Source organism: Phoxinus phoxinus, assembly GCF_949152265.1.
Source record: "Phoxinus phoxinus genome assembly, chromosome: 9".
Lineage (NCBI taxonomy): Eukaryota > Metazoa > Chordata > Actinopteri > Cypriniformes > Leuciscidae > Phoxinus > Phoxinus phoxinus.
In genome coordinates this window covers 25360539-25374536 of record NC_136884.1, presented here as the reverse complement: position 1 = coordinate 25374536, position 13998 = coordinate 25360539, and the positions used below count along the sequence as shown (strand labels likewise).

At 46.3% G+C, this 13998-nt stretch overlaps 1 long non-coding RNA gene across 2 annotated transcripts; it reads left to right on the top strand.

Annotated features, from left to right (window-relative positions):
* The first annotated feature begins 225 nt into the window (after positions 1–225).
* Positions 226–10874, top strand: LOC307004487. Of its 2 annotated transcripts, XR_013799052.1 has the most exons (4): positions 226–320; positions 1527–1636; positions 1949–2049; positions 10531–10874. It is a non-coding gene; the product is annotated as an uncharacterized lncRNA (long non-coding RNA). The 2 variants fall into 2 exon arrangements; XR_013799053.1 differs by lacking the exon at positions 226–320 and having other exon boundaries at positions 1339–1636.
* The last annotated feature ends 3124 nt before the right edge of the window (positions 10875–13998 follow it).

Here is a 13998-nt window from a genome sequence, read left to right as displayed (position 1 = left end):
TATTGGTTGTTTGTTTCACCTACTTTGATCATGATTGGTTAATCTGACTGTCATCTACGTAACTGGCCAATGACAACTGTGCGCGCCTTTTTACTGGTCATGTTTGAAAATACGTCAGTTTGAGTTGATGACTGCGTGTGTGTGTGTGCTGCTAGTGCTACTGCTCGGCAAGATTACTCAGTCTTTACTTATGGCAGTTAAATTCTTATTTTGAACTAATTTGCGTTGTGACATGTAAACGGATGAGAACAGAAGCTGATATGTGAACACAGAGGAAGGTCGGACTGGATGAGGTCCTGCAAACATATTGGCGATATCAGGTAAGAGAACATTTTTCAGTCTCTGTTACGTAAAGTTATGTTTCGTGTTCATGTCCTATATATCCACTATAATTTTAGAAAAACAGATCTATTAATAAATATGTCATGTTTAGGTATTCCATTAAAATAAGGTGAGAGTGCTATAGTTAATGGTAGAATAATGCAGATAAACAAATCTTGTGTTAATGGAGTTCATTAACTTCCCAGATGTTCTGTGTAAGTTACACACGAGAGTTTAATAAACGGATAACGGACGTAACGTACAACCTGCAGCTGTGTGTACCATTGACTGTGAAGGTGTGCTTCATCAATCGCGATTAGCATGTGTTTAATATTGTAAGCCTCTGATGTCAATGTTGTCAGCTAGTTTAAAACTCAAACACAAGAAAACCCTAGTGAAGAACATATTTATGTACTTAATATTTACCCTGCAATTGTACTTTGGTATCCTAAATGATATACAAGAACAACACATTATGTACTTAATGCACTTTAGTTATCTGGAAGTGCTGAGGTTAAGTGTATTTGATTGTGGAACTATTGCAAACGTTAGGTACACTTTATTAATAGTGATGTATATATATATATAAAATTCAATTTTTGTTTTTTTTCCAAATTGTTGTAATATAAAAAAAGTTACATTGTGCACTATAGAAATGCTCCAAATATAGTTTTATTATATATTAAATATAAGTCTTAGGTGATTGTGTCAATAAATATGTTAATGGATTTGAAGGATAATAAGTAGGCCTATGTTTTTGTATAGGTTTTTTATTTATTTATTATTTACTAGGGAAGGAGCATCCAAATAAGTAAAGTGACTGATAAAACAGTCATTTACACTCTGAAACACTAGAATCTACTGAAGATTTGAGAAATATTATTGGTCTAAATCTCTTTTTCTAGATAGCCGTTTCGGAGTATTTTTACATCACCTCTTCAAAAACTGGTAACTGCTAATGATAAGAGATTTGTTTACTTCTATTCAAGCACTGGAAGAAGATTTTTGGGAGAACAGGCACCCAACAGAGGGACAACTCCACCACGATGATCAACTTCAGTCAATTTTAACCATTGCTTCTAAACCTTACATTTGGGATTAATATATTATATAGTAAAAGTATTAGTATCATCGTCAAAAGTCATTTCCTCTACCAGTGACAAATCTGAGTAACTTTTTATCCTTTTGTCTTTCTTCCTCTAAAGTGACAAAGAAAGGAGAACATGTCACCATCATCAGTCCTTTATTTAGTTCACTGAAGAACATCAAGGGAAAGACCCTCAGACGTGTCATAACAGGATAAATTTGGCTACAGGTAAAATTAATAGATTGTTTGATTTTGGTGTACCAATTTGCTTTTTTTAAGCTACAATTGTGTGATGTGACGTGACATGTAGCCAAGTATGGTGTCCCCATACTCGGAATTTGTGCTCTTCATTTCACCCATTCAAGTGCACACACAAACACACACACCCGGAGAAGTGGGCAGCCGTTTTTGCTGCGGCACCCAGGGAGCTATTTGTTCATGTTGTCTGAATGTTTTATAATGGCAAATGTTGGTACAATTTAAATATGTTTTGTTTAATATTGTTTAAAGGAATGGTAATGAAAATCTTTCTTTTTAAAGGACTTATCAGCCCACTACACCCCACCCAAGACTGAGCAAGGATCCAGATGAGTACTGGCAATTTGGTGGAGGATTGTTACTACACTGCACTGTCACTTCTGGTATGGATTCATTAACCTTTTGTTATGTGTGAGGTGCTTTGATTTTACTTAATTTAATAAAATTTACAAAATTAGATTTTACGTACTTTACTTAGAGTAGTTCACTTTAAAATGAAAATTACCCCATGATTTACTCACCCTCAAGCCATCCTAAGTGTATATGACTTTCTTCTTTCAGACAAATACAATCTGAGTTATATTAATAAACACCCTGACGCTTCCAAGCTTCATAATGGCAGTGGATTGCAAACATCAGTTTGAAGCTCAAAAAAGTGCAGCTATCCATCATAAACAAACTCCACGCGGCTCTGGGGGGATAATAAAGGCCCTCTAAAGCAAAATCATGAGTTTGTGTAAGAAACATATCCATATTTAAAACTTTATAAAGTAAAATAACTAGCTTATGGCCATACGCAGTCTATTTGCGTATAAAGCACAACTTACGCAACTTGTGACGTCAGAAGTAGCGTAGTGCATAATGGCGTAGCGTAAATATCAGCAGTGCGTCGCATTACTCGCATAAGTTGCGCTTTACCCTTTAAGTGCAATCCGTATGTTCGTTTGGCCGGAAGCTAGTTATTTTGCTTTATAAAGTTTTAAATTTGAATATTTTTCTTACACAAACACATGGCTTTGCTTCAGAAGGCCTTTATTAACCCCCCGGAGCCGCGTGGAGTTCTTATATAATGCATAGAAGCACTTTTTTGTGATTCAATCTGATTGTTGCAATCCACTGCCATTATGAAGCTCGGAAGTGTCAGGGTGTTTATTAATATAACTCCGATCGTATTTGTCTGAAAGAAGAAAGTCATATACACCTAGGATGGCTTGAGGGTGAGTAAATCGTGGGCTAATTTTAATTTTAGAGTGAACTACTGCTTTAATACTATGTGTAGTTAGGATTCTGAATTAGGCTAAGTGTAATGTTTGTCTACTTATCAGAAATATACAGAGCCACATATATTATCAGAGATTAGAGCTGCAATTGTTGAATGATTTTGATCTCAATTCAAATACTACGCAATATTTTCCTAAATGACAACGATTTGTCTTAAACCTTTGTCAAGTAAGATCACAGTGAACATTTATATCTGCGTTGATGCTGTCAGTAGCCACATTTACATAGACGTTTTTTGTTTTTCGGTCAGAATGAAATCATTCTGATTGATGAATCGGAACATTGCTTTTACATGAATGCTAAGTCATCGGGTTGATGTGCATTTATAAGTCACAAGCATCAAATCTGATTTAATCTTTTGATGTGCACGCACTGCACGAATACCGGTATGCAGTTTCATGTTGTTGTCACAAACTAACCATCCTCCATTGTTTTAAAAAGCAGACTTATATTTACCCATTTCAGGTCCTTATTAGGAGACAAGGAGCACACAAAGCTTTGCCGTGCTGCTTATATTAATCAAGCAGTTTTAAAAATGATGTCTAGATGCCCAAAACAAGGCATCTGCAGATGAGAGTCCGAAACAAGCACTTGTTGGACAACGTTGTCCTGCACCACTTCAGGGAAGATTGAGTGGGAAGATAATTTTAGATTGACACAAAAGTAATTTATTATATTCTTATATAATATTACAACAACATCAGCTCGTAATTCAAATGATCACAGAAGTACTGAGTAAGTTTATAGTTCATAATCAGATATAAACACTGTCTACAGTTACAATCAAAATAAATAAAAAAGTAAATCAACTTTTGCAAGACACTTAAAGATAAAGATTTCACATTGTTAACAAACAGGTGGTGACTGACGAGACTGGTAAACAAATGTATTTGTCATTTTTTAATCATTAAATAAATGGGAATAGGAGCAGGCTTCACTCAATGAATAAACTTTAAGAGTGCTGGCCTAAATACTTAGAATATATAGAACAGGAGAGAGGCTGCACTATGCATAAATAGTTTTATTTGCACAAACGCGTTTCGGCGCGTGCCTTCTTCAGTGTGCTAAAGAAGGCTGAAGGCGGCACACTGAAGAAGGCACGTGCCGAAACGCGTTTGTGCAAATAAAACTATTTGCATAGTGCGGCCTCTCTCCTGTTCTATATCATTTTCAATCATTCATTCTAGAGATTTGTTCAAAAACGCTGATTCATCCAGTAATGAAACAAGTATTTTAGTCATTAAATCATTCATTCAAACTTTTTTTTTCATTTAGATAAAACATTTTAAATCGACTGTAGAAATTAACATTTTGTCAGAACCTCTAGTAACGTCTCGGTTACGGATGTAACCCTCGTTCCCTGAGTAGGGAACGGAGACGTTACGTCGAAATGACGACGAATGGGGTTCGCTTAGAAGCCTATCATCTTCGAACAGTAATAAAACGAGCCAATGGCAAGCAAATGCCATGGGTCTGCTGAATTTGCATAGCGTAACTCCGCCCCACAGTGTGGGTATATAAGGAAGTGAGCCGGCAACATGCAGATATGTTTCTTCGCTGAAGGAGCCAAGCTGAACTCAGGCTGTTCCAGCGGTACAGCGGAAGTGGCAGGAAGACGTAACGTCTCCGTTCCCTACTCAGGGAACGAGGGTTACATCCGTAACCGAGACGTTCCCTTTCGTAGTCACTTCGAGTTACGTCGAAATGACGACGAATGGGGTTCCCAGTCCAATCACGCCACCTCGGCTGTCTTCCAGTGCCCTGCGTAAGTCTGAGCTCCCTGTCGTGAGACTAGCACGGACGAAGGACTCCTACTTAACACAGGAATACCAAGGTACACTGGGAAGCATATCACAGTGGAATATGCAATCAGTGCCCGCCCGAAGGGGGGGGGGACTTAAGAAAACACATATGACCCGGAGGGGGGTGCATACGGAGAACACTGGGGTGTCCAGCCCGTAGGGTGGAATATTTCAACCCCAGGGGTGGCAGACTGGCTTGCCAAGGGAAAGACACATGCTCGAAGGAGGCTTACAGTGGAAATACACACGTGGGGGTCACCCAGCGGGGGAACCATGCACATGGTGGCACCTAGCCAACGCGAAAGCTGCCGGAGGCATAACTCTGGCGTTGACGTCAACAGCGCTGGAGGAACTCAGGGCTTATCAGGCTCACCTGAGGAGAATATCGCACGTATCCAGTCCGTGGAGTGGAATGGCGAGCAAGCGAAGACACCTGAGCGGGTCCTAGCACCGGCTGGTTGAAGCGAGTACTCGGGAGGACACTGGCTCCACTCGGAGATTATAGAATCTGGCGAATGTGTTGGGTGTCGCCCAGCCTGCAGCTCTGCAGATGTCTGTTAGCGAGGCGCCATGCGCTAGAGCCCAAGAGGAGGCCACACTCCGGGTGGAGTGGGCCGTCACACCAAGGGGGCACGGTCGACCTTGCTGCTGGTAAGCCAAAGCAATGGCGTCCACTATCCAGTGAGACAACCTTTGCTTGGAGAGAGCCTTTCCCTTCAGCTTCCCACCAAAACAGACAAAGAGCTGGTCTGAGGTCCTGAACACTGCGTTCTGTCTACGTAAGCACGGAGGGCGCGTACTGGACAGAGCAATGCCAAGGCTGGGTCTGCCTCCTCCAGGGGCAGCGCTTGCAGGTTCACCACCTGGCGGTGGGAACCTTGGGCACATATCCAGACCGGGGTCTCAGGATCACGTGAGAGAAGGCCGGCCCGAATTCCAGGCACGCTTCGTCTACAGAAAATGCGTGCAGGTCCCCTACCCTCTTGATGGAGGCCAATGCAACCAGGAGCGCTGTCTTGATTGACAGGAACTTAAGCTCCACTGATTGCAGAGGCTCAAAGGGAGCACTCTGCAGGGCAGTTAGAACCACTGAGAGGTCCCAAGAGGGAACGAGAGGAGGGCGAGGAGGATGTAGTCTCCTCGCTCCTCTCAGGAACCTGATGACCAGGTCGTGCTTTCCCACGGACTTACCTTCGACTGCGTCGTGATGTGCGGCGGTAGCGGCAACATACACTTTCAGGGTGGAGGGAGACAGCTTTCGCTCCAACCCATCCTGCAGGAAGGAAAGCACGACACCGATCGGGCATGATCTGGGGTCTTCTGAGTGAGAAGAGCACCAAGAGACGAAGAGGTTCCACTTCGACGCGTAGGCATGCCTAGTGGACGACGCTCTAGCGGAAGTGATGGTAGCCACCACCGCTGGTGGTAGGGTACTCAAACCTGCCTCGTCCCGTCCAGGAGCCACACGTGGAGGTTCCAGAGATCGGGACGAGGGTGCCAAAGGGTGCCCCGTCCCTGAGAAAGGAGGTCCTTCCTCAGAGGAATTGGCCAGGGAGGAGCTGTCGCGAGGAGTACAAGTTCGGAGAACCAGGTTCGGGTGGGCCAGTGCGGCGCAACCAATATGACCTGCTCCTCGTCCTCCCTGATCTTGCACAGGGTCTGTGCAAGAAGGCTCACTGGGGAAACGCATACTTGCGGAGGCCCCGGGGCCAGCTGAGCGCCAGAGCGTCCGTGCCGAGCGTGCCCTCGGTCAGGGAGTAAAACTGGGCGCAGTGGGACGAGTCGTGGGAGGCAAACAGGTCTACCTGTGCGTCCCCGAACTGATCCCAAATCAGCTGGACCGCCTGGGGATGGAGTCTCCATTCTCTCGGAAGAGGCTGAAGCCGTGAGAGCTCGTAGGCTGCACAGTTCAGGTCTCCCGGAATATAAATGGCTCGAAGCGACCTCAGATGCTTCTGACTCCATATGAGGAGGTGGCGGGCGAGTTGCGACATACGGCGGGAGCGTAGACCACCTTGTCGGTTGATGTACGCTACTGTCGCGGTATTGTCTGATGGGACTAGTACGTGCTGGTTCTTGAGCAGCGCCCGGAAGCGGTGCAGAGCGAGACGTACTGCCAGCAACTCGAGGCAATTGACATGCCATAGGCGGTGGGGTCCTGTCCAGGAGCCCGCGGCAGCATGTCCATTGCACATGGCGCCCCAGCCCGTGGAGGAGGCATCCGTTGAGACAACAACATGCCTGGAAACTCGTTCTAAGGGCACTCCGGCCCGAGAAAGCTGAGATTCGTCCACGGGGTGAAGGTCTGATGGCAGGTCGGAGTAACTGGTACTCGGAACGTGCCCTGACGCCATGCCCACCTCGGGACTCGATCGCAAAGCCAGTGCTGAAGCGGTCTCATATGAAGCAATCCGAGCGGCGTTGCCGCGGCTGCAGATGCCATATGCCCCAGGAGCCTCTGAAAAAGTTTCAGTGGAACCGCACTCTTGCCCTCAAATTGTCTCAGGCAAGTCGGCAGTGACTGCGCGCGCTCGCTCGTAAGCTGCGCGCACATGGCGACCGAGTCGAATTTCCTACCGAGAAAAGAGATCCTCTGCACGGGGCAAAGTTTGCTCTTCTCCCAGTTGACCCGAAGGCCCAGACGGGCTAGGTGCCGGAGCACTAGGTCCCTGTGTTCGCAACCCTGGTCCGAGAGTGAGCTAGGATTAGCCAGTCATCGAGATAATTCAGGATGCGAACCCTGTGCTGCCGTAGCGGCACAAGGGCTGCCTCGACGACCTTCGTGAAGACGCGAGGAGACAGGGCCAACCCGAATGGGAGAACTGCGTACTGGTATGCCTGCCCCTCGAAAGCAAACCGCAAGAACGGTCTGTGTCGAGAAAAAATGGAGACATAAAGTAGGCGTCCTTCAGGTCGATCGCTGCAAACCAATCCTGTGGCTGCACACATTCGAAAATGCGCTTGGCCATGAGCCTCTTGAACGGAAGCCTGTGAAGGGAACGGTTCAAGACGCGCAGATCCAGGATTGGCCGTAACCCACCGGATTTCCTGGGGACAATGAAGTAGGGGCTGTAGAAGCCGGACCTCATTGCGGCTGGAGGGACAGTCTCGATCGCACCCTTCGCCAGCAGGGTGGCGACCTCCACTCTCATGACAGGGGCATTGCCACCGACCATAGTGAAGCGGACTCCCCTGAAGCGGGGAGGAGACCGTGCGAACTGAATCGCATAGCCGAGCCTGATGGTTCGCGCGAGCCAGCGGGACAGGGGGGAAGCTCTAACCAGGCTCCCACGGACTGTGCCAGCGGGGTCATGCGAACGACAGACGTCCCCCCGGGGGTGCAGCGAAGCGGAATGACCGGCCCAGACGTGGGTGGCATAGCGGCCCGGTGTGGGGGCACGGTCATTAGCCGCGTCCTGCCAGAGGAGGCCAGGGAAGGACCAGCGTTCCACAGGGGCGTGCTCTGGCAGGGGTCTGGCGACAGAGGGGGACGAGAGTGGCGAGGCCCGTGAGCGTGCGCACTGTCATCCGAGAACTCTGTGACAGAGGAGGGCGAGAGTGGCGGGACCCGAGGGTGGCGCGCACTGTCGTCCGAGAACTCTGTGTGCTCAGAGATGGGAGAGACAGTTCTTTGGAAAAAGAGGTTTTCCCCCGGCCCTCCACCGGGGGAAGGAGTGGCCCTGCAACCACCTCCTAGAAAGAACTGCAACCCATCTCTGAGCTGCCCGTAACGGGAGCACCGCATTGCTGCGGGGCTGGTACGGGCTGGGGCGCCTTCCTGCGACTACCTCCATGGCACGGCCTGGGTGAAGGGTGCTGCTAGGGCCGGCAGGGAGTGTCGCAGGAGGGCGCCCTCGGCGGCGAGCGGAATGAGGCAGCTGAGCCGGCGGCTGAGCAGCTGGCCGCGGGATCAGAGCCTCAGTCCGCTCTGGGCAGCCGAGAACTCTGGGCAGAGTCCTCGACTGCGCCGCCGAGGAGGCCAGTCTGGGATATGGGGAGTTGAGGAAGCGGCTTCGCTCAGCCTCGCCCATATCAACCAGACTAAGCCAGTTTTTGTCTCTGGACCACATATGTGGACATCACCTGACCCAGGGAGCGTGTGGTCACCTTCGTCGCCCGTAGAGCGAGGTCGGTGGCGGCACGCAGCTCTTGCAAGAGCCCTGGTACAGCCCTACCCTCGTGCATTAGCAATGAGCACCCCTGGCCTGGTAGACCTGAAGGATGGGCATAGCATGCAGTGAGGTGGCAGCCAGCCCCGCAGCTCTATAGATCTCTGCCACCGGAGTAGACAAAAACCTACATGCTTTGGGGTGGGTGGGTGCTTAGGGCCGCCACGCCAGTGGAGGCGCTGTGGGGACACAGTTGTGTTGCCACAGAACACTCCATAGGGGGAACCCCAGTGTACCCACTGGCCGCGACCTCATCGAGGGCAGAGAAGGCGGAAGAGGCCGCTGAGTAATCTCATGACCTCTTCATGCACGTCCAGGAAGAAAGGAATTGGGGGCGGGCCGACGTGTGCCGGTGCGTCCCCAAAAACCGATCATCAGCTTTAAGCACTTGGGACATGGCGGAGGGTTCCACACAAGCCCAAATGCTCGCGACTGCCCGGGGAAGCATGGCAGAGTTCTGGTTCAGACTCGGGCAATGCTGGCACACCCGGAGGAGGCAGCACAGCCGAGTCTTCTCCAGCGTACTCACGCCCACCTTGTGATGCGGCGATAGACAAGATTTCATCTGCCGGGGCATCGAATGAAATGCTGGACCAGCCCGCGACCTCTGGCCGGGACTGGTCAGCGATCTCATCCGGATACCACACGGGTTGCAATGTGAAGAGGAGTGTGTGGACCGAGGATAGATCGTCGGGTTGGTTCCACACAGCAGCCTCTGATCACCCTGGCCACCAGCCGAAGTATTCCCTCTTGCGGAGAGAATAGATCGGGGTGTGGATGAGGGGACTCTCTCTCGAGGAGGTCATCGAGTCTCGATCGTTACATTGCGATGGTCATGTCCCCGCAATGAGAACATGACGCATCCACGAACGCTGTCTGTGCGTTTGCCCAAACACATCAGACAGCGTCCGTGCCCATCAGCTGATTTAATCTGTGTATCGCACCCAGAAACACACGGGCGAACCGTCTTTAAAAAGACGCGCCGCGTGCAGCTCTTTTAGAGAGATAAAACTCAAACAGCAGTGCTGAAGCGCCCAGGGAGAGACACACGACTGGCAGACCACTGCGCAGATCGGCAGGCAATATGAAGCTCGCTGGAATTCGCCGTCACACCAACACTTCTGAAGAGTAGCTCGTCTCGAAGAGTGAAGAGAGATGATCTCAGAATGGCTTGTGGAGTGAAGAATGCTCTTGGCTCCGAAAGCGAAAACATATCTGCATGTTGCCGGCTCACTTCCTTATATACCCACACTGTGGGGCGGAGTTACGCTATGCAAATTCAGCAGACCCATGGCATTTGCTTGCCATTGGCTCGTTTTATTACTGTTCGAAGATGATAGGCTTCTAAGCGAACCCCATTCGTCGTCATTTCGACGTAACTCGAAGTGACTACGAAAGGGAACTGACATGTTATGTTGTTAAGTTGTCTGTTCAGAATCGTGATCTCTGTCTGAAACGCTAAAATAATCGGGATTCTCATTTTAACTTAATTCTAACTTAAAGTTATTAAAACTGTGACACTTAAGTCGAGCCATCCTGGAAATGTAAGAATAGTTGTGACATGTGTAAGTAACATGATTTCTCTAAAATCATAATCAAATTTGTTTTGCAGAGGCTCTTAAGAAGACTGCACACAGATCAACTGACAAGAAACTGAGAGGGAACTCTCAAAATAGTTTGGGACAAGAGATGGAGGAGGACAGTGTCTAGAATGCGCAAATGACTGTCTGCAGTATAAGCTGTACTGATAAATGTATAGTTGCTGCTTCTTCTAACTGTCCCCAATTTATTTCCTGTTCAAATGTTCAAAGCTTTCAGTAAAGACTGGGTCAAATACAGGTTAAAAATATGTATTTTAACAATTAGGTATATAACTTTAAAGAGATACTCTTTAATCTGACAAAAATCTGCTTCTTTAAATATTGTCTCTGGAATTTCAGAATATAGCATAATATGATGGGTAATTTTAATAAAGTTTAAATTTGAAAAGATTTCAATCTCACTGTGTGCTCTAATGTTTTAAAACTTGTTTGTGTGGTGTTGCTACTCATTTAGATGGAACCCAGATGATCCCTAGTTGGGCCACATGCCTATGATTCCTAGTTGGGCCCCACCTAAAGCCCTGTGAAATCCTGCATAAAACCTAAATGAGTAAGTTGCTGGGGCCAACATGGAACCCGTGGACAAACCCACTTACAGCCCATATTTCAGCCCATGTAGTACCCACAAAAAAACTAAAGCTGGGACCAAGATGGGTCTTGTGCATGTAGCCCAGTTGGGGCCCACCTGTTTATAATTGCCATCCTACATGCAATCCATGTGGGCAATTAACATGGGGCCATAATGTAACCCACGGACAATCCCATATAGAGCCCATTTTTCAGCCCATTTCAAACCCACATTGGCCCCACATACAAATGTCGTGGGGTTAAGCTGGGACTGAGATGGGTCTTGTGCATGTTGCCCACTTGGGTCCCACCTAGTACCAAGTGCAATCCTACATGAAATTCATCTGGGCAATTAACGTGGGGCCATAACGTAACCTGCGGACAATCCTACATGTGGCCCATTTTTTCAGCCCATTTCATACCCATATGGGCCCCACATACAAATGTTGGCTGGGAAGACTTTGAAAAGATTTAGAAAAGACTTTATAAGATTATCAGCTCACATCTAAAGACTTGGTTTCACAGACTCACAGTCTCAGACTAAAGATTATACAAACACTGAATCTTGTAGTGACACTATTTACAAGACTGCAACAATTTTTTCCCTCCATTAAAATAGGCATTTTTTATGCATATTTTTTGTTTGATGAGTAAAAATATGTTAATTTATGTTGTTTAATTACAATAAATCACTTTCTTTTCCTGGAATGAAAAAAATCAAATTAGACATTATGTGATCATCTCTTAAAAACTAGCCTATTTCATGGGATGACCTAACTTTTTCACATGACTGTATATGGGGGTTATGAATCTATATCATTATATGATGAGAACAATAGTTTGAACTAAATGTCTTGAAAGGGTATACTTTTAAATGCAGGCATGTCGATGGCTTCGGCAATATCGGTCCACTTCTTTTCTTTTTCCACTCTGTCGTGGTATAAATGGCAGTTTACATAAAAAAGACACGGCTGCTCTGCCCCAACCCGATCACACCAAATGCATCTATATAGCACGCAGTGTGTTTATCGTGTAATATATACGCGAAAATTAGTTTTTACGTGCATAGTATACGCATGGATAGCACATTGGGAAGGTTTAGGGTGGGGTGCGTGTGTATTATACGCTTGAATAGGATTAGTGGTGTGGGGTGCGTGTGTATATCACGCAATTTGTGCGTATCATATGCACGCGCAAAACTGCGTATCATATCCACGTAAAAACTCATTTTCGCGTATAAATTGCACTATAAACACACTGCGTGCTATAGAGACGCATTTGCGTGCTCGACAAGGCGCTCCTCTTTATCCACGGTCCATTTTGACCTACTTGGCGCCATTGGCGCTCGTTGTGTTTCCACGTCCGTTGACATGTTTCTTTGTTGTGACTGATGGCTTCCTGTTTCCGGTTTTCTGAGAACAAATGTATTGGTTGTTGATTGTTTTACGTCACTATGACTACGCTAGGACTTGCGATAATATCAAACATGTTTGATATGAAAGACTAGAGAAAGACTGGCATAAATCGGGTCGCCGACTGCAGATTATCCCCTCACATTTAACGATCGAGACGACGGGAGCGCGCCGAGACTCCAGTAAGATTCCTAAAAACTGCCGGTCTTTAGTCTGGGACTGTTAAAATCCTTTGGTGTACGCCCAGCATTAGACGCGTCGCTTTCAGGTCTTAAAGAGACAGTAACCCTAATAGTAAACATGATGCCGCTTGTCCTTAAAGGGATTGTTCACCCAAAAATAAACATTTTGTCATTCTTTACTCACTCTAATGTTGTTCCAAACCTGTATTAATTTATTTGTTGTGCTGAACACAAAAGAAGATATTTTGAAGAATGTGGGTAACCAGACAGTTGCTGGTCCCCATTGACTTCCATAGGAAATAAATATAGAAGTCACTGGGGAACATCAACTTTTTGGTTACCCACATTCTTCCAAATAACTTCAACAGAAGAAAGAAACTTATTCAGGTTTAAAACAACTTGAGAGAGTAAATGATGACAATTAAAAATTTGGGGAGAACTATCCATTTAATGTTAATAAAACAACAAAACACAGAGGAAATCACACACTGCTCTTGACTGAGAACTTTAATAGTAACTTTAATAGGCAGGGCCGGCCCACGGCATAGGCAGAATAGGCAAATGCTAGGGGCAAAAAACCTCCACAAAAACGTAACTAAATCCCCCGACTCATCCCGGTCCGCCGCTTCAATCTTTCTCCACCCAGCGAGTGCTTGAAGTGCGTCAGAAGCAGAGCGCGCGCAACTAGTTTACTGTTGGGAATCTTGTGTCGCGTCGCGTCGCATTCAATGTAGACAGCATTGCTTTCGTTTGAGGGCAGCGCAGTAGAAACGGGCCTGTCAGCTCACGCCAGGCACAGTGAAAGTTACTTGATTGTGACGGATGGCAGAATTTACATGACACATTATAAATTAGCATTAGTCTGCGATAGATAGTTTCAAAAAGAAGAGAAGAGGATAAAACCAGATAAAGACTGAGGTAAAATGATGTAATGAACAGTTGTGCAGTTTTGGGGGAATATACGGCATTTTTTAAATCTATTTGCCGAAATTAGTAATGATGTTTATACACAGGTTTATTTAAAATAACAACATTTTATGTAAAATTCACATTTAAGAAGATCTAAATATCTCAGTTTCATTCATGGTGAAAACATGAAACGTGCCATAATTTAGTGGAAGATTTCTGCCATCAACTGGAAAACAAACACTTTTGCTAAGTGCTCAATGAATAGTTTGTGCATGAATGACTTCTGGACGCAGAAGTCATTCAGAGCAGCTCCAGCTTTTCTCCAGAGCAGCTATAGGCTATATATATAAATGAACTAAATTAATAACTTTTTCTACAACAAAAATGTACCAAATAATATCATGAACAC